We start from the raw sequence: 24,437 nt of genomic DNA, 5'->3' as shown, positions 1-24,437 counted from the left end.
AAAATAGTTCCTGATACATAGTAGGGTCAAATAAATGTTCACTGTTAGTTAAAGAGAAATAGAGAAAAATAGATAAAATAGAAAAATAAAAATTTAAAGAAAAGAAAAAATGAAATGGAGGAATAGGAGGAATAAGAGGAATAGTAATAAGAAGCAGAAGAAAAAAAAGAGGGGAATAAAGGCAGAAAGCTGAGCATCCATGTCCCATAGCAATTATAAGACTGAGAAATCTGTCTCTGTAGTTACAGCATTTGGGGGTGGGGGTTGGATAGAAAGATAATAGAGGGAAAGAATGAATAAGATAATACATCATAGACAAGGAGTGATCCATGTGCCTTCAAGGTACTTACATTAGATTATAAGCAGATAGGACTTTGCATCTTTTGACTAAGCTAAGTTACATTGTATAATAAAGAATCTTTCATATATGTTTGAAAGTCTCAACCGGCACATTATCCTGTGCCCTTAAACCTCAAAAAGTATGTAATATAGGTCCCAATTAGAACTCATATATGGACTGAATCTTATTTCAAATGTGGATTTATTTATTTTTTATGGATAAGGTTAAAATCCTGGCATAGGAGGCAAGAATCACAAGGTGAATTTAGTACAACCCCAAGTAAGCTGCCCCTAAGGAAAGCTGATTCTTTGGAGCATTCTGAAAAGTAGGCAATTGTATAATGTCCCAATGTGCAAGAGCTATGTGGCCATTAACTACCAATAACTGCCCAATGTATTGATGTTTATCTGGTTCCATTTGTCCCTAGAACCATGTGGTTCCCTCCACCTTCATGTTGAAAAGTTTCCTCACTAACAAATAACCTGACACCATCTCAAGTTTGAACTATATTCTCATCAAGTTTCATGGAGGCTTCTTGTGGAAGACAAAGAAGATCTTTTCAGATTATAGCTCTGTAATCTCTCTCTTCACTCCAACCGTCTTCTCTGATAAGAGCTTAGTCCAAAATGCCACTTCTTTCTCCCTTAGCTTCTTGGCTGTCTTCATGGTGATGTCAATTTGGAGATATTCTTCATTCTGATCATAGACCAGCCACTTTGGTAGGCCTTCACCATTGGGGTTTCTGGAAAAGTAGTAAAACATTTTTAAAAATGTATTAATCATTGAAACATTGATGAGGGTCATGGTTTAAAAAAGAGAGATAGGAAGTTAAGAACTCATTAGTCATAAAAAGCCAAATTCCCTAGGATTTGGTATTATTAAGTTTCTACCTTCTCAACATACTTCAAATTCTCATATAATACAATAAAGATATAATCATCAACCATTCGTACTCGTTAAAAATGGAAAAATTAAATCAATGGAATAGACTACGTAAGGAAGAATCATAACTGAGTATTGGATAAATCCAAGAACATAAATTAATAAATTACTTGGAGACAAATTCCATATTTGATAGTGGAAAGGGTTTATCTTTAGAGAAATTAGTTCCTTTCTCTACTCTTAGCTTACTTAATTCAAGTAAAAGACATAATCACAGTTGACAAAATGTTAATATGTTAGCAAGGTGCTAATACCTTTTAATCTATTTCAAAAAGGTAAATACCTGTCTCTAATTGAAATGGAAGAGGCACTCTTTGGTTGGGCAAAAATTAGCATGGCCTCTTAGGTACCTTAAAAGTCTGAGTTGGTAGCTCTGTAGTCCCACAACAAGCAACCTAACCATTAAAAGGAAATGGGGGCAGTGAGAGTAATTTCTCTCTCCTTCCCCACCTCTGACTAGGAGAACTACTTGCTTAGAAACAGAGACTTTATTAATTGTAAAAGTCACTTCAAGATATTTTGGGGGACTACTTGGGGGCGATGAGAAATAAATCATTTAAGCAGATACAGAAAAATATTCATTGCTGAAAGCAATATTGAATGGGAGGACCTCTCATAACAAACAAGAGATAGCTGGCTATGGACTCAAGAGAGAGATAGTTCTGTATATTTAGAGCCATTCCTCAGTGAGAGATGGAGACTCAGGAAGTCAAGGTAAGAAATATTTCTGTCCAGCTAATCTGGCAGAGCAAGAAAGAAATCACCTGAATGCTACCATGTTCACCCCAACATGAATTCTGGAATGGCAGAAGCAAAGAAAAGATAGGAAGAAACAATCTGAGGTTGGCAAGAAAGATCTGTCTCACTCAAGTAAAAGGGGAACATGGCCCAGGACGGGGAGTGTCCCAGCAAGCCAGTGAGAGGTGCTGAGTCCCAGTCCAGTGCCAGATGACCTATGGGCCTCAGGACAACACCAGTGCATTAACAGGCAAACAGCCAGGTCCCAAAGCCCCCAGCACAAGAAGATTTGAACAATGTCCCTTCTGCCCCAGATGCAGAGCACTAATTTAAAAGTAACAGAAAAGAGGGGCAGCTAGGTGGCACAGTGGATAGGGCACCAGCCCTGGAGTCAGGATTACCTGAGTTCAAATACAGCCTCAGACACACAATACTTCCTAGCTGTGTGACTCTAGGCAAGTGACTTAACCCCAATTGCCTCATAAAAAAAAAAAGAAAAGAAAAGAAAAGTAAGGGAAAAGGCTGGAAAAATGAGCAAAAAACAAACAAACAAAATCTGATTATAGATACTTATTATTGAGATAGGGAAGACACAACTCAGAGGAGGACATTAGTGTCAAAATGCCTACAGGCAAAGCACCCAAGAAAAATATTGGCAAAAATATTAAAAGCATCCTTTCTGGCTGACAATGCAATAAAATTACATTAAACAAGAGTAGTGGAAAGATAAATTAAAAATTAATTGAAAACTTGATAAATTATCCTAAAGAATAAATGTCAAAGAACAAATCCTAGAAACAATGGTTTTATTAAAGAGAATAACAACAATGAGACAACATGTCAAAATTTATGGGATGTGGCCAAAGCAATACTTTTAGGAAAATTTATTTCTCTAAATTATATATATATATTTTTTTGGTGAGGCAATCAGGGTTAATGACTTACCCAGGGACACACAGCTAGTAAGTGTCAAGTGTCTGAGGCCAAATTTGAACTCGGGTACTCCTGACTCTAGGGCCGGTACTCTTTCCACTGTGCCACCTAGCTGTCCCTGTTTCTCTAAATTCTAACATCAATAAAATAAAAATCAGAGTAATGAATTGGCTGTGCAACTAAAAATATAGAAAAAGAGCAAATAAAAAATCCCCAATTGAGCAGCAAATTAGAAATCCTGAAAACCAAAGGTGAGATTTTAAAAATGAAAGTTTAAAAAAAAAACTGTTGAGCTAATAATTAAAACTAGGAACTGATTTTATGGGGGAAAAAAAGAAGAGCGATAAACCATTGGTTAATTTGATTAAATGAAGAAAGAAGAAAAGCAAATTTCAGTGCCAAAAACGAAAAGTGTACATTTACCACCAAAGAAGAAGAAATTAAAACAATCATTAGGAAATATTTTGCCCAATTGTATGCCAATAAATCTTATAATCTGAGCAAAATTGATGAATATTGGCAAAAAATATGAATCACCCAGATTAAAAAGAGATGAAATAGAATACCTAAATAACTCCATCTTAGAAAAAAAAATGAGGAAGCCATCAATGAAACTTCCTAAGAATATTCTCTGGGGCCGGATGAGTTCACAAGTTAATTCTACCAAACATTTAAAGAACTATTACTTCCAATACTATAAAAATTATTTGGAAAAATAGTCAAGGAAGCAGTTCTACCAATTTCTTTTTATGACACAAATATGGTGCTGATACCTAAACCAGGAACAGCTAAAACACAGAAAGAAAATTATAGACCAATTTCCCTAATGAAAATTGATGAAAAAATTTTAAATAAAATATAAGCAAAGAGATTATTGCAATATATCACAATGATCATACACTATGACCAGGTGGGATTTATACCAGGAATGCAGGGCTGGTTAAATATAAAGAAAACTATCAGCATAGTTGACCACATAAATAATAAAACCAAAAGAAATCATATGATTATCTCAATAGATGTTGAAAAAGCTTTTGACAAAATACATTCCTATTAAAAACACTACGGAGCATAGGAATGAAGAAACTTTTTCTCCCTTAAAGTGATAAGTACTATCTACCTAAAACCATCAACAAGCATTATCTGTAATGGCAGTAAGCTAGAAGCCTTCCCAATAAGATCAGGAGTGAAGCAAGGAGACCCACTATTGCCACTGTTATCTAATATTGTACTAGATGGGTTAGCTATAGCAAAAAGAGAGGAAAAATAAATTGAAGGAATCAGAACAGGCAATGACTAAAAAGCTATCACTCTTTGTAGATAATATCATGTTCTACTAAGAGAATCCTAAAGAATCAACTAAAATATTACTGAAATAATCAGTAACTTTAGCAAAGTTGCAGGATATAAAATAAACCCAAACAAAGCATCAGCATTTCTACATATTACCAACAAAGCCAAGAAGCAAGAGATAGAGAAATTCCATTAAAAATAACTGTACACAATATAAAATATTTGGGACCCTGCCTGCTGTTACAAAGGAACTATATGAACATAATTGCAGCATATTTTTTTCACAGAAATAAAGTCAGACCTTAAAAAAATTTGAAAAAAAAGCACTAAATTCTCATGGATAGTCCAATTTAATATAATACAAATGACAATCCTACCTAAATTTATTTATTCAGTGCCTTACCAATCTAATGACAAAAAAACCCTATTTTATAGAGCTAGAAAAAATAACAACAAAATTCATCTGGAAGAACAAAAAGTCAAAACCATCAAGGAAATTGATGGTGAAAAAATGCAAAGGAAATTGGCCTAGCAGTATCAGATCTCAAACTGTGTAATAAAGCAGTAATGATCAAAAGTATCTGGTGCTGGTCAGCAAGTAGAATGGTGGGTCAGTGGAATAGATTAGGTACACAAGACACAATAGTAAATGACCATAGTAGTCTAGTGTTTGATAAATCTAAAGATCCCAGCCTGTAGGATAAGAACACATTATTTGACAAAAACTGTTGAGAAAACTGTAGAACAATATAGCAAAAACTAGGTATAGACCAACATCTTACACCGCATTCCAAGATAAAGTCAAAATGGCTACCTGATTTAGACATAAACGGTGATACAGCAAATAAACTAGAAGAGCAAGGAATAGTCTACTGATCAGATCTATGGAGAAGGGAAGAATACACTACTAAAAAGGAGAGAGCACTGCAAAATGTGTAAAATAGATGTTTGATTATATTAAATTTAAAAAGTTTTGCACAAACAAGACCAATGTAATGAAGATTAAAAGTAAAGCAGGAAGCTGGGAAACAATCTTTACAGCAAATGTCTCTGATAAAGACCTCATTTCTCATATATGTAGAGAAATGAGTCAACTTTATAGGAACAAGCCATTCCCCAATTCATAAATGGTCAAAGAATATGAACAGTCAGTTTTCAGATGAAGTAATCTAAGCTATCTATAGTTATATGAACAAATGCTGTAAGTCACTTTTGATTAGATAAATGCAAATTAAAACAACTCTGAGGTATCACCTCATACCTTTCAGTTTGGTTAATACAAAAAGAAAAAAATGCTAAATGTTGAATAGGATGTGGGAAAATTAGGACACTAATGCACAACTGTTGGAGTTGTGAACTGATCTAACCATTCTGGAGAGCAATTTGGAACTATGACTAAAGGGCAATCAAATTGTGCATACTCTGTGATCCAGCAATACCATCACTAGGTTTGTATCTCAAAAAGAGCATAACGAAAGAAAAGGACCTACATGCACAAAAATATTTATAGCAACTCTTTTTGTTGTGGCAAAATTTAGAGCTTGAAGATATGCCCATCAATTGGGGAAAAGTTAAATATGGTATATGAATGTAATGGAATACTATTATTCAAAAAGAAAAGATGAGCAGGTGGCTTTCAGAAAAACCTGGAAAGACTTATGTGAACTGATGCAAAGTGAGATAAGCAGAACCAGGAGAATGCTGCATGTAACAATAGCCACGTTGTGTGATGATCAACTATGACTGACTTAGCTCTTCACAGCAATACAATGATCCAAGGCAATTGTAGAGGGCTCGTGATGGAAAATGCTATCCATATCCAGAGAAAGAACTGATGAACTCTGAATGCATATTAAAGCATATTATTTTCATTTCTTTTTTTTTATGGCTTTTTCCTTTCGATTTGTTTCTTCTTTTACAGCTACTGTGGAAATATATTTTACATAATTGCATATATATTAACTATATCAAATTGCTTACTATTTTAGGAAGAGAGGAGGGAGGAAGGGATGGAAAATATTTTGGAACTCAAAATTTTGTTAAAAATGAATATTAAAATTATCTTTACATACAATTAAAAATAAAATGTTATTAAAATACAAAATTAAAAAATAATAAATGATGCTGTCTTGGGTAGGGTGGGATGAGGTAATAAAGGATGAGGTTGGTGAGAATTTGACAGGAGAGAAAGGGCTTTGTGACCCCATTGTCCTGGAGTAGTGAATAGCCTTACTCCCATGTAATCTTCACATGGGTGTCCCACTACCATTGAACTCTATTTTTTTTAATTTACTCTTCCTACACAGGTTCTGAGTATTTATCAGGCATTGTGCCCCAACTTCAGAACAGGCAATGTTTTGTAGGTGCTATTCTTAACATGTGGTCTACTGGCTAATTATTACTGAGAAGTACATGGGAGGGGGAGAAGGCTGTGAAATATGTAGTTTTACAATTTATAGCCTCAAAGGGTGGAGCCTGGAACCTATGAGTAGCAGCTCTCCTATTGGCACCAATCTGTGAGCAGAAGTTTGGAAGAGGCCCATAAGGGGTTGTTTCAATTACAACAGCAAGAAATTATTATTTAACTGGAAAGCAGCTTGGTAGAAGTTATTTCTAGAACAATAACTTTAATACTGTATACTTCAGCAAGCTCAAAGGGGATACGTAAACCAAATATTAAATATGCTATTAAAATTAGTGAACCAGAAAAGTTATCATTCATAATTATAGCTAGGGTTGAATCTTTGACCAAAAGATAAAAGTAAGCACAAAAGATAAAACAGATTATAACAATTACATGACATTGAAAAGTTTTTGAATGAACAAAACCAATGCAAGTAAGATAACAAGGCAAATGATATATTAAGGGAGGGGAAACTTGTATAAATTATATTTGATAAGGGCCTGATAGCCAAATTATATTGGGAAATACTGAAAATATATAAAACTTGGCTATTTTCCAGGAGATGTCATCACAGAATGTAAGCAAATGGTTCTCAAAAGAAACTGGTAACCACTGAAAAGAGTACTCCAAGTTATTTGTAAGTGAGAAATAAATGTTAAAAACAAAACAACATTGAGGTTTCTTTTCATACCCAGCAAATGTGCCATAGTGACAAAGGATAAGACAGTCAATATTAAAAGGGTTATGAAAAGAAAGGTAAAGTAATAATGCAACATTTGTGGAACTATGAGTTGGTCTAACCATGGGAAGTAATTTGTAATTAGGAAAGCACAGTAAAATGTACACATCCTTTGACCCAGAGAGTTCATCGCTAAACATATATTTCAAGGAAGTCAACGATAAATTATGGAAGGGATCTTATATACCAAAACATTTACAGTGAACTTTTTCAGTAGTAAAGAAATAGAAACAAAGTAGATGCCCATCAACTGGGGACTGGCGCACATGCACGTGCACACACACACACACACACACACACACACACATATATATATATATATATATATATATATATATAGCCTATATCAGAATGCACCCATCTTGGGGAAGGTGGTGGGGAGGAAGAAGGAGAAAAATTTTAAACTCAAAAGCATATCGAAGTCATTGTTGATAAATCAAAATAAATTAATAAATAATAATAAAAAAAATTATGTTCAAGAACAAAGTGCATAGGACTTCTGGTCCCTGCTCTTCATACCATGAGTAAAGTTAGGTTGTGGAATCCATGAAGAGTCACAAGGTCTCTTAGAATTTCAACTTGGGGCAACCATCTGAGGATCTAGAGCTCTTTGCTCTCCTATCTACTCTTCCCTCAAGCTAGACCTCTGGAAGAAAAGCCTGAAGAGTCATACAAGCCTACAAATAGGAAAAGGGACCCTTTGCCCCAAATTTTTAAATAAGTCCAATCTAATCTTGAAATCCATGCATAAATAGTCTTATAATTGCCACTCGACATTTTTGAACACTTCTGAAAGGTTAGTTAGGCTCTTTTTTTGAATTTATAGAACGACTGGAGTCTCCAAAAATTTACTACTAGTCTCTAACAAACTGGGTTCATGTGTACAAAGGATTAAATTAAGACAATTATACAAATAATTCTTGGTCTAACAAAGATCTAAATAATTATCCCAAGGCTTCATTTTGTCTTCTACTTTGGACGATATCTTAGGGCTTAGTCAGATTGGCCTCATTGAAAAAGGTAGATAACTCTCTAGGATGGCCTGCTATAAAACTCCCTCTCTTTAGGCAAAGCAACAAGACAAGTCAAGTTCCCTGTATTTCCAAGGAACACCTCCTCCCACTGCCAGCACATTCACATACACCTTAGTCTTCTCTATAAGAATAGCTTCCCAAAAATACTGAAGGTATGGTAGCCCAGTGTGAGGAGGGACATCAGAAGCTCTCGTCAAGCACCCTTGTGTGTAGGCAGGTGGACATCAGAAATTAAACCTGGAAAACTCTTCACTAAATCATGACTTGGGTGATTTTCAAAGAAAACAAGGTGAATTGCAGGGAGCCCTTTGGTAAAGTCAGAGCTGATAGTAAGATTGTGAAATCAGAGATTTTCTACAATACACTAAAGAGATTGCTATCAATACTTGTATCCTTCAGGACCAGAGGGACAACTGAATACTATTGGGTTAACAAAAATAATTATTGTAATGCTTTCCTATATATGAGTTTCCTTTGAGCTCTTCCCTGGAGTGCTCACCAGTACTAACCTATTTTCTTCATATACACCAGCCCAAACCAAGGCACCCCTTAGCAATATTCAAGGGAGCATTTTATCTCCACTAAAACCAGGTACAAAAATTGCCTTATATTTCTGGTAAAAATAAATATTCCTGGACTTCCAGGAACCAAGATGATGGCATAAGCAGTAAATCACTCTCACCCTCCCTTATTGACCTTGAAAAATCCAAAGAATATTGTCCCAGGAAAAATCATGAAATAATAGAGCCAGCAGAAAGATGAGGTACAGCAGTCTTTTAGTTTGGGAGGCTAGGGGGATTAAGAGGAAACATCCCTCTTGCTGTGGCTGAAGGGGACTAGTACAGGATGGGAGGCATTACAGCAAGCCAATGTCAAGCCCCACCTCAGCAAATCAGTTGGAGATCCTGAGCCCTAATGCAAGGATACAACTCCAAAGGACTCATGATGTAAAAAGCTGTCCACATCCGAAAAAAGTCTGAATGCCGATCAAGGCATATTATTTGCTCTCTCTTTTTCTTTTCTTTTCTTTTTTTTTTTGTTTCTTCTTTCTTGTGGTTTCTCCCATTGGTTCTAATTCTTCTTTACAACATGACTAATGTAAAAATAGGTTCAATACGAATGTATATATAGAGCCCATATAAAACTATACTCTGTCTTGGGATTAGGGGAATAATGAGAAAATCTGGAATGCAACATCTTATGGAAGTGAATGTTGAAAACTAGAAGCAAATAAATAAATAAATAAAAACCTTAAAAAAAAAGTCCTTCGAAACTCACTGATGTGCAGGTCTGCAGGTGAATGACAGATCATCCAAATTGCCTAGGGGAATTACACGGTCTGAAGCAAGCGTGTAAAATGAATTCTATTGAAAAGATGAGGGGTCAGAACTCTAGGGTCACCTATCATCTTTTCAGCTGTGTTCAAGATCTCTTCTTCTGCCTTCTGCTGCATACAGTGAACCATGCTGGCTGAAGTAGCTGTTTTACACCCAGCAAAGGCTGAAATTTTCTGTAACAAAATTTAATAGAGATAACCTTATGTTCCTGAAGGTATGACATGGCACATTGGGAAAAGTCCCAGAATGGAAGCCAGAGGAGTGAGATTCAAATAGCCCTGCCCATTCCTGTGTGATTTGTGATCATAGAAATAGATTAGGTACAGTACTTGCTCAAGCAATAAATCCGAAGACCTCAACTTTTGGGGTAAGGCCCTACTGTTTGACAAAACTAGCAGTAAAATAGACAGCAGTATGAGAGAAACTTGGTTTAAAACTCATGTGAGGTAACAAGATAAGTTCTAAATGAATTCATGACCTAGATATAAAAGACAATACCATAAACAAATTAGAAGACAAGGAAGCAATTGCCTTTTTAGATCAATGAATATGGAAAAAATTCATGACCAAACAAAAAAGAGAGTCACAGGAAATAAATATGACTTTAGTTATAGAAATCTTTTTAAAATCAAAAAGTAATTCAATTAAGATTAGAAGAGAAATAGCAAGCTAGAGAAAATCTTTGTAGCAAATTTCTCTGATAAAATGTGCATTTCTATGGCACAGAAGGAACTGATTCCAATTTGTAAGAAAACATATCATTCAACAACTTATAAATTGTTAAATATGTGAGAAGCCGGTTCTCAAATGAAAAAAAAAATCCAAGCTACTTAAAATTCATTTGAAAAAAATTGTTGAAATCACCAATAATTAAAAAATGAAAATGAAAGCATCTCTGAGGTCACCCATCAGATTGGTGAAGTTGACAAAAAAGGGAAAATCACAAAAATTGGAAAAGTTGCAGGAGAAGTATATTGGTAAACTATTGATGGAGTTGTTAAATGGCCTAGACACTCTAGAAATGTGTTTGAATCTATTACTAAAATATTAGTAAACTAGACATACCCTTTGACCTATAGATAACTCTAGGACTGTGTGCCCAAAGTGATACTCGCCTTCCTGCCCAAAAAGAGATGCTACATATATAAAAATACTTAGAGAAACCTTTGGTAAAGGCAAACAAATAGGGAGGAGCTGACAAATTATCATATATAATATGGTGGAATACTATTGTGTCCCAGAAAATAATGAAAAGGATGATTTCAGAGAAATCTGTAAAGACCTGTATAAACTGAACACAAAGTAAAGTGAGATGAAGTAGGAGAATGATGTGTATAATATAACAGAATTTTAAAGAGACAATTTTGAAGGATTTAAGAATCCAGATCAACAAAATGATGAATAGTGATTTCAAATGACTGATGTTGAAGAATGTTACCTACTTCCTGAGAGAGACATGAGGGACTAGTATGCAAAAGAAGACAAACATTTTTAGACTTAGCCATTGTGGGAATTTTTGCTTAACTATGCATGTTTGTTATAATACTTTTTCTTTTGTTTTTTTCTTTTCTAGTGGAAAAATGAATTGGAATAAAAATATTTTTTTTTGCTAATTTAAAAATAATTAATTAACAAAAAACTTCTTGTGACTTAGACAAGTCACTTCTTTATGCAGGGCTTCCATTTTTACTTTTGGAAAATGAGAAGGCATTCTTAAATTATTTTTAATATTCCTTATAGTTCTAAATCCTGCAAGTTTGTAAATGGAGTTAAGTTTTTGGAGAGTTATATAATGCCAAAAGCCAACCTTAGCTGTTGATTTGATGTTGGAACTGAATAGACATTCCATAAGAGCTACACCACTCTGGGAAATGGCTTGGTGGAAGAGGTTTGTTGTCAAAGGAGAAAGAATCTGAGGGGAAAAACAGAGGCAATAAGATTATGGTTTAGGATCAGAACTATAACTAGGGTAGGAAAATCATAGTTTTGCCTCAGGACATCGGGAGAATGCTGACAATACCCCTTTATCAACATAAAAACTGAAACAGCACCCTGCTACAAAAAAAATAGTTAAAATGGAGACAGCAAGACCAGTTGTAGTATGGATAGAGGGCCAACCTTGAAATGAAGAAACCTGAGTTTAAGTCTTATCACCAGCACATACTGACTGCATAACTTTGCATAACTGACAACTTCTATTGTTGATTTGCTTTTGAAGAGAGTTTTCTCATGAGGAGCTCCTAAACTACTGAACACACGAACACTTCCCCAAAGAGTTAAAGTTGGAAGGCACCAGAAAGCAAAGTTCCTCCTCTTGGCCATCCCTCCTGAAGTGAGTTCCTCCCTATCTCAGGTCTGTAGAGCTCCCCTACCCAACCCACTGCAGGCTTTCCTAGGAGCAGACTAACAATTACATCTGTAGCTGCTATTTCTTTCTAATGGTATACAAGCATCTTAAAGGCAGAGATTTTCTTTTTGTCTTTATATTCCCAGCACCTAGCACTAGCACAGTGTCTTGTGAATAGTTCTAACTTGATAAATTGTTGTTTATCCTTCATTCTCGAAAAAGGACCATGACATCAGGAAGGTGATGCCATGCCTTGCAAGTGAATTGGATTTAAGTGAGGGAGGACTGTGCAAAATCATCAGCCTCACTTTCTCCTCCAGAGCCATCTGGGCCCAGTGGCAAAATATAGATCATGATGACTAGAGATGGTCCCCCAACTTAATAAATACTTGTAGGATAAATGAGTATGTTAGATTTTTTTTTCCCACAAGACTTTTTATTCCTAAGGGGTTCTCTCTCTCTCTCTCTCTCTCTCTCTCTCTCTCTCTCTCTCTCTCTCACACACACCACACACACACCACACACACACACACACACACGTCTTAAATTTTTGATTTGGGGGCATATTTATATCTACTTGCCCTACTTGCCAAAATGACTATTTATAGCATGGCTTAAGAACACCAATTGGGTATGTCAAGGTAGATCCACTTATGCTCAAAAAGTACTTTTCCTTCTATGATCCTAGAAAATGTGTTTTCCTTTTTGCTTCTGCTTTTCCATTTTTGCAGTATTTCATAAATATTTTTTCCAGATTACTTTGTATTCTAAATATTTATATTGTGGTATAGATTTTGTCTTTGTAATTATAAATGAGCATGTTGGCTTCCTGGAAAGAATGTAAATACTTTGAAGGGAGGTCTGATTTTATTTTTATCTTTGTATCCCTGGCACTTGGCACACACTTAGTAAATAGTAAGCACTTCATAAAATATGGTTGTTTCACTAACTGACATTATAAATTTACCTAATGCATTTAACCTTTCCCTTATAGTAGGACACTTAGAAGCTTTCATGCTGCTATGGAAACCTGTGAATAGACATCTTTGTTTGTTTCTTTCTTTCTTTGATATAACACTTCAAGGGAAATATTCATAGCAGTGTAATTATTGTTTAAAAGATAGATAATTGCCTGGAAAGCTATGTTATGTGAATATAAGAGTATATTGTTTAGCAATGAGAAATAATGAATGAGAAATTCAGAGAAATATGAAAATATTTGTTTGAACTAATATATAATGTAATTAGCAGAACCAAGAGAACAACATGAACAATGACTAACAATGTAAATGAGATAACAAAAAGAAAACTGATTTCTTTGTTTTGATTTTTTTTAGGTCTTGAAACCACACCTTCTTTACTTGCAGTCAAGAGTTGTCTTCCTCCTTCCTAGTAATGCTCTGTGAGTGATACACACACACAAACAACCACCATGAGATGTTCCACTTGTGACAACATGAAGCATCTCCAGCAGTGGCTTCTCACAATTGCTCATCCCTTCTGATGGTTCTAAGTGAGATGCTAATAATGATGAGCAGCTACTACCCAAATAGAGGGGAATCATTATTCATCATGCCCTTGGCAGTTCTAAACATGACAGACAGAGATGATAGAGATGGATATCAGATTAACAGCATATGTTGAGATAACACATTGGTCAGCTCCAGGACAAATATTTCAAAGAGACAGGCTTCTTAGTAGCATGATGGACAATGTGAAGGCCAGTAGATTAGGAATGTGGTAGAAATCATAATTAGATACTGTACCAGAATTAGCTGTTTTTAAGATTTGGCATGGGCTAGAGTCATCAACAAGCAGAGTCATCAACATTTTCTTACACACTACTCAATTCTGAAAGCCATGTAGGTAATGGGGGAGGGGGAAGAGAAACAATACTTTCCATTTCTGATCAAAGAATACTGAGAAAACTTTGGTCTGGATTATTCTGTGTTCCAACTTCCACCATGGGAAGATAGGCAGAGGTCCACTGCCATCTGGGATGTCCACATAGGGAGCATGGCCAAGAGAATTTCTGAGTTATGCAAAAAGCAAACAGTATAAAAGTGCTCAACAAAACTGATTTCTTAAAAATGTAAAACCACAGGAAGGCCCTTAAGAACAGATGATAAAACATGGCTCCTTCCTCATTTCAGAAGTTGTTAACTAATAGGACAGAAGATCATTTACATTATCATATGCAATTAGTGTGTCAGATTTTGTTTTGCTTGATTGCTTTCCTTATTCATAAGGGAGTCTTAGTCTGCACAGTAGTTTTCAAATGAAGGCAATAGAAAATCAAGTCATCAATAAAACATTAACAAAAAGGTTCTCATGAGTCTGACATGCCAGTAGTACTAGATAAGTATACATATTTTTCTACTATGTGATAGAGCTCTATTCACCTGTGATTTAATTATTTGTTTTGCCTTTTCCCTCTGTTTCATGAAGGCAGAGACAGTATCTAATATAAATTTTGTGAGTTCCACAGTTCCTAAGGCAATGCTGAATGTACAATAGACACTTAGTAAATGTTCCTTAAAAAATTAGAAGTAAGAGAGGAATAAGCTGAGAGGAGAGAAAAGGAAGGGATATGAGGAGGTGAGGGAGATGAGGTTCTAGAACCACACTTTTCTTTCTTTACAAGTTTGCCTAGAGTTGACCCTGTGTCAAGAGAAAAGTAGGAGGATGTGGGTGTTAGGTATGACAGGAGGTTTTCATCCACTCAGAAGAGAAATGCAGTGGTTCAGTGAAAGGCTTGTCAAGTGCTCATTGTGGTGATGTCCTAAGTCACTTTGTAGAGTTGCTGTGAGAAAGGTAGGTGGCACAGTGAAGAGAGTGCTGGATCTGGGGTCAGGAAGACTCATCTTTCTTAGTTCAAATCTGGCCTCAGACACTAACTAGCTGTGTGACCCGAGGTGAATCACTTAACCCTAATTGACTCAGTTTCCTCATCAGTAAAATGAGCTGCAGAAGGAAATAGCAAATCACTCCAGTATGTTTCCCAAGAAAACCCAAAATGGAGTCACAATGAGTCTGACACAATTGAAAATAACTGAGCAACAAAGAGATATTGTGAGTGGGAAGAGCATTGGGTCTGGAATCTGAAAACAGAAGTATGAATCCCAGCTCAGATGCTTTATAACTGTGATTTTAAGCAAATCACTTCATCACATAGAAATTCACCTTTCTCATATGTAGAACTATGAACAATAGTGCTTTTATTATCTCACTTATAGAGTAGCTATGAGGAAAGCAATTTAAGTACTTTGTAAATGTGAATTATTGTATTATATTATTATTATTATTATTTTAAAAGAAATAGAGCATTACAAAACTGAATCAACTCTTCTGTCCCACAGACCTTCACTGTTAAACTTCCATAGTTAGTATTGGGGCATGGCCAGCTCTACATTCTTTTCCTCTCTACTTTATTACTTGATTAGGAAAGAAACTCACTGCCTAGAATCACCCACGGTCCTGTGGAAGAACCAATGCAGCTAGCAGTGAATACCAACAACATCTACATGTGGTTGGGGCTCTGACTCTGTAAGACATCATTGGAAGAGTCCTGAATCCAAGCAGGGCACTCTGAAAACTTACCAGTGCTGAAACACTGACACCTCCTGCTGATACACCAAAGATAGTCACCAAATTCGGGTCTCCTCCAAAGTTGACAATGTTTTTCTGAACCCACTGGAGTGAAGCTACCTGGTGTAAGTAACCCCAGTTCCCTCAGGCATGTTCATCTCCAGTGCTATAAGGGAGAGAAGAAAGGAGGAGGAAGATGGATGATTAGAAAAGAATCTTTCTCAGTTTGTTTCCTAATTTATAAAATGGAGATAACCACAGCACTTACCACAAATGGTTGTTATCAGACTCAAACCTTCCTCCCATAACAAGTGGTGTTATGGGAAACATGGAATAATGCTAAACTTTCCACCTTCAGTGTCTAATCAACTTTTGTTGTTGTTGCTGTTGCTGCTGCTCAGTAATTTTTCAGTTGTGTCTGACTTTTCATAATCTCATTTTGGGTTTTCTTGGCAAAGATAATGGAGTGGTTTGCCATTCCTTCTCTAGCCCATTTTTTACATATGAAGAAATCGAGACAAACAGAGTTAAGTGACTAGCCCAGGGTCACATGCCTATTAAGTGTCTGAGGAAAGGTTTGAAATTAGGAAGACGAGTCTTCCTGACTCCAGACCAAGCTAGTCAACTTATCACCTTATGTATGGGTCATGTTTTCTCTTTTAGATATAATGTAATAAGGGTAGGGACTGGGTTTTCTAATTTTTTTTTCTGTTACTTTCATGGCCCCATGAAGCCCTCAGGTCACTTGATTAGTATTATTGAACTCCATCTCAAAAAATTTCAGGGGAAATTCTTATGTCTTTGATGCCCATATCCTTGCTGTCCCTACTGTTACCATGTTAGTGTTTTTTTTCATGCTATTCTCCTGACTGGAATGTCTTTCCATACTACCTGCCTATCAAATTGTCTCAGTTCCCCTTCTATCTCCTTCAGAAAGTTTGAATTTGACCTAAGGCAATTTTAATTGCTCACTCTCTGAACTCCAATAGCTACGAATCTTTATCACATGTAATCCTCATTTTGTATTTGGCATAAAGTGCCTTATTAATAATACTTGACTTAGGAAGACAGTGTTTTTGTGCTGGACAGATGTAAACAAAAGTGGATCAATTCTCTTCTCCACTCCCCCCGACCCTAGAAAATGTGTATAGTAAAGGAAGGAGTGTGGCTCAACTGCCTCACTTAGCCTTGTATTTTAACCTAACTTCATTTGTATATCTCCTTTCCAATCCATCAGGATCTTGGGAGTGATTGGGGCTTTATCCACCTAGCCTCTATATAGCTTCTGTGACATTATTTTGGGTAGAGTCCCCAAAATGGGTCTGGGGATAGAGTATCCCAACCCAGTGTCACAAAAATTATGAAATTTCAGAGTTAGAAACACCATGGGCTACTTTTTGTCAACTAAGTTCCCATCCTCTAGTTCTTACCTATAGAATCCAAAGATTCCCAGATGGTACTAAATGGCCACCACAACAACATTCTCAACAGCTGAGAGGTATGTCTCCTCAAAAGTTGAAGCATCACCCACTAATAATCCCCCTCCATGGATCCACACCATCACCTGTGGAATGAGACAAAAATATTATTGGTCATAGCATCCCTGAATTAAAAGGAACCATAGAAGGTACATGTTTAAACCACCCAGCCTGAGTACTTGAAGCTACCCATTCTAGAGATCTCTAGGGAGATGATAGGGTATAATGAAATGGGAACTGGACTAGAGGCTAGAACAATCGAATTCTAGTCTGAACTCCACCACTAATTTCCTGTGTGAATTGAGGAAACTCACTTCTATTTTCTAAGTCTCAAGTTGCCCACTTATCTAAAAGGAAGGAATAGATAACCTTTAAGGTCCTTTCTAGTTCTGATTTAGTTCTCTGTGTTTCCTCTGACAGAGTCCTACACATAGGGAGGGGAGCAGCCAGGATGGATTGGCAAATTAAGAGAGTATTCTCCCTAAGTCTCTATCCTTTGGGTTAAACTCCTCTATGACCACTCCACTCTATTGACATTGTCATATAAGCAACAAACCAGATCTCAATACTTTAACCATGTGAATGATTTTGAAAATCTATTGTTATTGAGAGGAAAAAGGAAGCAATCCTGAACTTTCCACATTTGAGTTAGTTGAATAAAGTAGGTACGTTTAAATCAGGAAAAAGAAAGACTTTGAGGGAACTTAATAGCTTATCCTAAAGTATTCAAAGGACTGTCATGGAAAGGAAACTTTGGACTCATTTTGTTTGGTCCCCAGGGCTAAAATAGAAACAGTAGAGAAAATTGCAGAGAAGCAGACTTTATTTCCATGTGAGGAAAAAAAAAAACTTTCTAATGGAATTCCCAAAAGTGAATGGCTTGATTGATGGTTGTTTTACACACACACACACACACACACACACACACACACACACACACACCACAGAGGCACAAATATACCCTACCACTATCAATGGAGGTTGTCAAATAAATAGTGAATAACTACTTATCTGATATGTTATAAGGGATTCCTGTGAACTTGTGAGCTGTATTACATAACTCCTGAGGTCTTCCCATCCCTGAGCAATTGTACTTACACACTTAATGGGGAGTTCTAAATAATTTTTCTGTATCATGGATGCCATTGGCAGTTTAGTAAAGCCCATGGAACCCTTCTCGGAATAACATTTTTAAAAGCATAAAGTAAAACACATAAAATTATTCCCCTAAAATCAATGATATTGAAATATAGATGTATTTTCCCCCATCAAAGGTCACAAACTCCCTGACAATTTATCCATAGATGCCTTGTGAGGAAGTGAAGGCATTCTACACTAGAAGAAAGAAAACAAGATGAAGGCACTCAAAACAGTCCTGTGAGGGTTGATTACATGAAAAGTGCTTAAGTTAGAGAAAGAGGGCTCAAAGGCTGAGCCAAGATGGCAATGGAAATTCAGCATTTCTTTTTTTTTTAATTTATTAATTTAGTTTTAGTTATCAATATCCACTTCTATAAGCTTGAGTTTTAAATTTTCTCCTCCTCCCTCCCTGTTTCCCTCCCCAAGATGGTTTTCAAGCTGATATAGGCTCTACATATACATTCCTATTAAACATATTTTCAGATTAGTCATGTTATAAAGAAGAATTAGAACCAATAGGAGGAACCACAAGAAAGAAGAAACAAAACAAAACAGAAGGAAAAAAAAGCAAATAGTATGCCTCAATCTGCATTCAAATTCTATAGTTCTTTCTTTGGATGTGGACAGTATTTTCCATCATGAGGCTTTTGCAGATGTCGTAGATCCTTGTATTGCTGAGAAGGGTTAAGTCTATCAATATTAGTCATCTCACAATGTTGCTGTTACTGTGTGCAATGTTCCCTTGCTTCTGCTCACTTCACTCAGCATCAGACCATATGAGTCTTTCCAGGTTTTTCTGAAATCAGCCTGTTCATCATTTCTTATAGCACAATAGTATTCCATTACATTCATATACCACAACTTGTTCAGCCATTCCCCAAATGACGGGCATCCCTTCAATTTCCAATTGCTTGGTACCACAGAAAGAGCTGCTATAAATATTTTTGTACATGTGAATCTTTCTCCCATTTTTATGATCTTTTTGGGATACAACCCTAGAAGTGTTATTGCTGGGTCAAAGGATAAGTGCAATTTGATAACCCTTTGGGCATAGTTCCAAATTGCTCCCCAAAATGGTTGGATCATTTCACAACTCCACCAACAATGCATTAGTGTTCTAAGAATTCAACATTTCTGCTGATATCTCCCAAGCCAATTCTTTAGTCAACTTTTTCAAAATGTCTCAAATAATATTATGAGTAGGATACTCAAATAAGTCATAGTATCTCATTTTTTTTCAGCCAAGGATAGCTTAGGAAAACTGAAAAAGAGGGCTTCCTACAGGCATGGGATGAGGCTTGGTCTGGAACTTGAGCTGTGAGGCCTGGGGATATTGGCAATTTGTAGCATTAAGGATAGTATAGGGGCAATACATTTTGTCAGAAAGATATCACAGAAGACAGGTGTAGATGGTAGCAGAGCCAGACACCATTTGACAGCTCCTTCTCCCATTATCAAGTTGCAAGTTACAGTTGCATGAAAAGTGAAGTGATTACAGTCTGGTTGCAAGGAATAGAAACCCTACCTAGGTATGGACAAGAGCATACATCAGGAAGAAGGTGACCAGAACTCTCCCTGGGTCATACCATCTCAGAAGCACCAAAAACCTACAAGCCCCAGATGTAGCCACATACTAGACTTACATCTACTCCCTCTGTCTATGGAGACTCCTTCAATCTGCCCCAATAATGATAAAGTCCTTAAGAGTTATAAGAAACTACCAAGATAGTGGTGTTGATGGAGCATCGCAGCCAAACTCTTCCAACATTCCCTCCAAACAACTTTAAAATAACCTGTCAGTTTGAATTCTGGAATGACTTAGCCAAAAAAAGGTTGGGCTTTTTGAGGCATTTTTCTAGCCCAAGATAACATAGGAGGTAAGACAGAGAGGTGTGCCATGCAGGGGTGAGGCTTGCCTAGAGTACAGTGCAGTAACTACACTAGCTGTGGGCCTTGAGGCTATAACAATGATTGCAGCAGCAGTTTGGGGAGCTCTCACTACCCCTAGATGATTATGAGATTAGGCAATTGGTGAGAAAGAAAATACAGGGGGCCCCTATGTTGGCACTGGGCACAGAACCGGACAAATTTTTCGCACTTCTACTGCTCATTACCTAGTTCAGAGTCACAATTCCAGGGTTGAAAGGACTGTTTCTGGTTGCAAGGGAGTTGGGCCCCTAGGTAGGTAAGGACCAGAATACAGCTGAGTAGAGCAGTGATCTCACTTCTTCCCAGATCTCACCAAGTAGGAAGAACCAAAAATCTTATAGATCCCCTAGAACTAGCTGTGAAAATAGCAGAGCAAAACTAGCTAGAAGCTTGGGACAGGGATTGCCTTCCCATCCACCCAGGTGATCAAAGCCCAACTCTAACATCAAGTTCAAAGCCAAGAAATAGGCTAGGATAATGAGTAAATAGCAAAAAAAGGAATCTGACCATAAAAAGCTACTATGGTGTCAGGGAAGCTGAAGACACAAACTCAGAAAAAGAAAACAGGAAAATATCTACAAGCAAAGCATCAAAGAAAAAATACTGATTGAACAAAAGTCCAACTGGAAGTCTTTTTTTTTTTGGTTAGGCAATGGGGTTAAGTGACTTGCCCAGGGTCACACAGCTAGTATTATGTGTCTGAGGCTGGATTTGAACTCAGGTCCTCCTGATTCCAGGGCCGGTGCTCTATTCTCTGTGCCACCTAGCTGCCACCTTCGAAGTTCTACAAGAGCTAAAGAAAACAATGGGAAGGAACAAAAAGAATGTTTTTAAAATCAAGTACAAAGACAAATGGGAAAAAGAGCAATGCAAGAAAATTACAAAAATAAAATAAATACATTGGTAAAATATGTATAAAACTTAATTGATGAAAGTAACTCCTTAAAAACCATAATTACCCAAATGGAAAAAGAGGTACAAAGTTTCAGTGAAGAATATAATTCCTTAAAAATTGGAATTGTCCAAGTAAAATCTAATAACTCCAGGAGATATAACAAACAATAAAACCAAGTCAGAAGAATGAAAAATTGAAGGAAATGTGAAATATCTTATTGGAAAAAACAACTGATGTGGAAAATAGATTGAGAAGAGATAAAAATTATTGGACTACCTGAAAGCTCCCAGGAATGTTGTAGCCAAAATCTAGAACTCCCAGATTAAGCAAAAAAATAATGGAAGCAGAGAGAAAGAAACTCCTGAAATACTCTGGAACCACAAGCAGGATCATATATGATTTAGCAGCTACCACAATAAAGAAGTGAAGTGCTTACAATACAATACTCCAGAAGGCAAAGGAGCTAGGATTATAACCAAGAAAAACCTACCCAGAAAAATGGAGTCTAATCCTTGAGGGGAAAAAAGGAATTTTAATAAAATAGATGACTTCAAAGCATTCCTGACAAAAAATATCAAAGCTGAATAAAATAAATTGATATTCTGCAAAAGAATCAAGAAAAGTCTAAAAAGGAAGACATGGAAGAAATCATAAGGGAATTAATAAGATTAAACTTTTTAATTTGAAAGATGATACATCTAACTCCTAAGAATTCTGACATTATTAGGACCCATATTAGGAGTCTCCATAGATAGAGGTCAAGGATGTGATTCAATTATGTTAGGAAAATCTCAAAAAAAATGGAGGAATCAAAGGAATGGGAGAAGGAAGGAGTAAGAGGAAGAAAAGAGGTGTGTAAGGAAGAGTTTTTGTAATGGGGAGGGGCAGACAATGCTTGAAGATAGATACATAGAGATAAGCAGATAGATGGATAGATAAATGATTTATATTTTTGTTTTGTTGTGAGGCAATTGGGGTTAAGTGACTTGCCCAGGGTCACACAGCTAGTAAGTGTCAAGTGTCTGAGGCCTTATTTGAACTCAAGTCCTTTTTACTCCAAGGCTGGAGCTCTATCCACTGCACCACCTAGCTGCCCCTAATTTGATTTAACATTTTTTTGATAGATGATACATAGATATAGATAGATAGATAGATAGATAGATAGATAGATAGATAGATAGATAGATACAATATAGTTATATATCTTATTCAACAGGGAATTAGGAGGGGAAAAGACTAAGGGAAAAGAAGGGCTGATAAGAAGGAAGGAGGATTAAGGGAGGTAAAATTATTTCTGCTTTTCCTCCTCTGCTATTCATGCAAGAAGGAACCAAAACCCAACAAATACAAAATTATAGACAACCCAAACTATAAACTCCTTACAGGTAACTTAATCTTTATTGCCAGGTCAGCTGAAGTGTAAATATTCAGGTACAAACAGTCTTCAGAATTTTTCAGGGAAGTTCCATGCAGATTGCCAGAAAGTTTTGACATAAACTCCTCTCCAATTGTATTCTGGGCACACCTGTGCAATGAAACAAGAGAAATCACTTCTTCTTAACAGCATCTCAGGAAAACATATTTGGGGTCAAAGGATCACTGCTCAGAGGTTTTTGAGTTAGTAGGGTTCTTAGAGATCACTTAGTCAAATACATTCATTTTACATATGAGGAAACTGAGGCCTAGAAAAGGAAAGTGATTTGTCCAAAGTCACACAGGTAATAAGCAACACACTTGGGATTTCAGCTTAGATCCTTCTCCACCCCAATCCTCCTGCTCTCCTTCTTCAGACCCTCTACTTCACCTTCTAAGGGAAAATTAACAAATAATTTTGAATGCCTTATTTTATTTCCTTTAACTTCATGAAATGTCCCACTAACTTTCTGTTTGGGTATGCCCTTTCTTCCTTATGGGCCTCAATTTTTCTCTTCTAGAAAATGGGGAATAGAACTAGACCGTCTTTAGGTCCTTTTTCAATTCTCACTTTCTGTGAATAAACTGCTTGTTGTTATTAGGAAAAATAGAATTGAAAAAAGGGGAAGATTTATAGTAAGGCATATGGTCTGTGGAAATTGTTTTGATTTGTGAAACATTGACATTCCTGCAGGAATGGCCAAATGCCAAACTGTGACCATAGGGCTGCTCCTAACTGCACCAGGGTCTTCCTGGTTCTCAATTTCTGGACCTTGTGCTTGTGGGACAAATAGAATAGCCACCCTTGTCCCCATTGAACATATGAGGAAAACAGAAAAGTTAATGAATAACTCAAAATCAGAGTTATGAAATAGGAGTCTTGGCTGAAATCATGATTCTTATTCCAAGCTTCTTTCTCCCAGACAACTTATTTTGAAGTCACTGAGCTGTAGATGTCAATAGAGAGGCTGCTTTGCAATTAGATGTGGGCTTGGTATGAGTGAAAAATAGAAGCAGAGGCAATTGCCATTTTGCCAGGCAATGTGTTCCCAGGGATTTGTTTGATTGTAAGTAAGCAAATAAAGCAGTCCCACCACCGTCTATTTAAGATGACTGCAGCAGATCCTTTATTTGTTCAATGTGGGTAAGGTTTCCAAGGCAGGTGGATCACTTTATAGCTCAGGATCACTTCAGTTTGCAAGCCTGAGATGTTCTTTAACCTAATACAGCTTAAATGAGTAAGTTAGGAGTGAGAAGAAACAGGAATGTTTCCATGGACAGGAGTAGATAGGTAAAGCAAAGAAATTGTGAAATGATTGGAGGGGTCTGAAATAGCAGAAAACCAATAAAATAATTAGGAGATAATTCTCCTAATTAGGAAGTAATGCTTTTCTCTACTTGAAGCCCTCCCCTTTCCAGAAAAACCTAAAGACTGATGACTTACATGGATGGGTATGTAGTAGTGCTCTTCGCATAGTCCCAGGACTCAGGTGGCTGGGGTGGAGCAAACCTTAAGGGTCCAAGAGGGGCTTGGGCAAAAGGGACTCTGAGGAAAACATTGACAGATTTGTCAAATTCCCGTAGTATCACTTGTTTGCCTTGGACTTTCCCATATACAGTGTCCATTACAGGTGCTGAGGACTGTGGCCCTGTGAAATATTGAGAGAGAGGAAACTGATTTCACTTGAGGAGGAAACATGGCAGAATAGAATCAGCAGTGAAGTAGGAATCAGGATTCCCGGGTATGTACATATACCTGCTTCTGTTCCATACTAACTAGGTGACCTTCAAAAAATAATAAAAGTTCTCTGAACCTTCTACTCCTCATCTATAAGTGCGAAATAATATTAGCTCCTTATAGCATTGTTTTGAATATCAAATGAGAGA

General features: G+C 36.6%; 1 pseudogene; it reads right to left on the bottom strand.

Annotated features, from left to right (window-relative positions):
• Positions 1–904: 904 nt before the first annotated feature.
• LOC110207361 (liver carboxylesterase 1-like) lies at positions 905–24,437 on the bottom strand (annotated as a pseudogene).

Source organism: Phascolarctos cinereus, unplaced genomic scaffold, assembly GCF_003287225.1.
Source record: "Phascolarctos cinereus isolate Bilbo 61053 unplaced genomic scaffold, phaCin_HiC Scaffold_2;HRSCAF=192, whole genome shotgun sequence".
Lineage (NCBI taxonomy): Eukaryota > Metazoa > Chordata > Mammalia > Diprotodontia > Phascolarctidae > Phascolarctos > Phascolarctos cinereus.
This window is presented reverse-complemented; position numbering and strand designations above follow the sequence as displayed.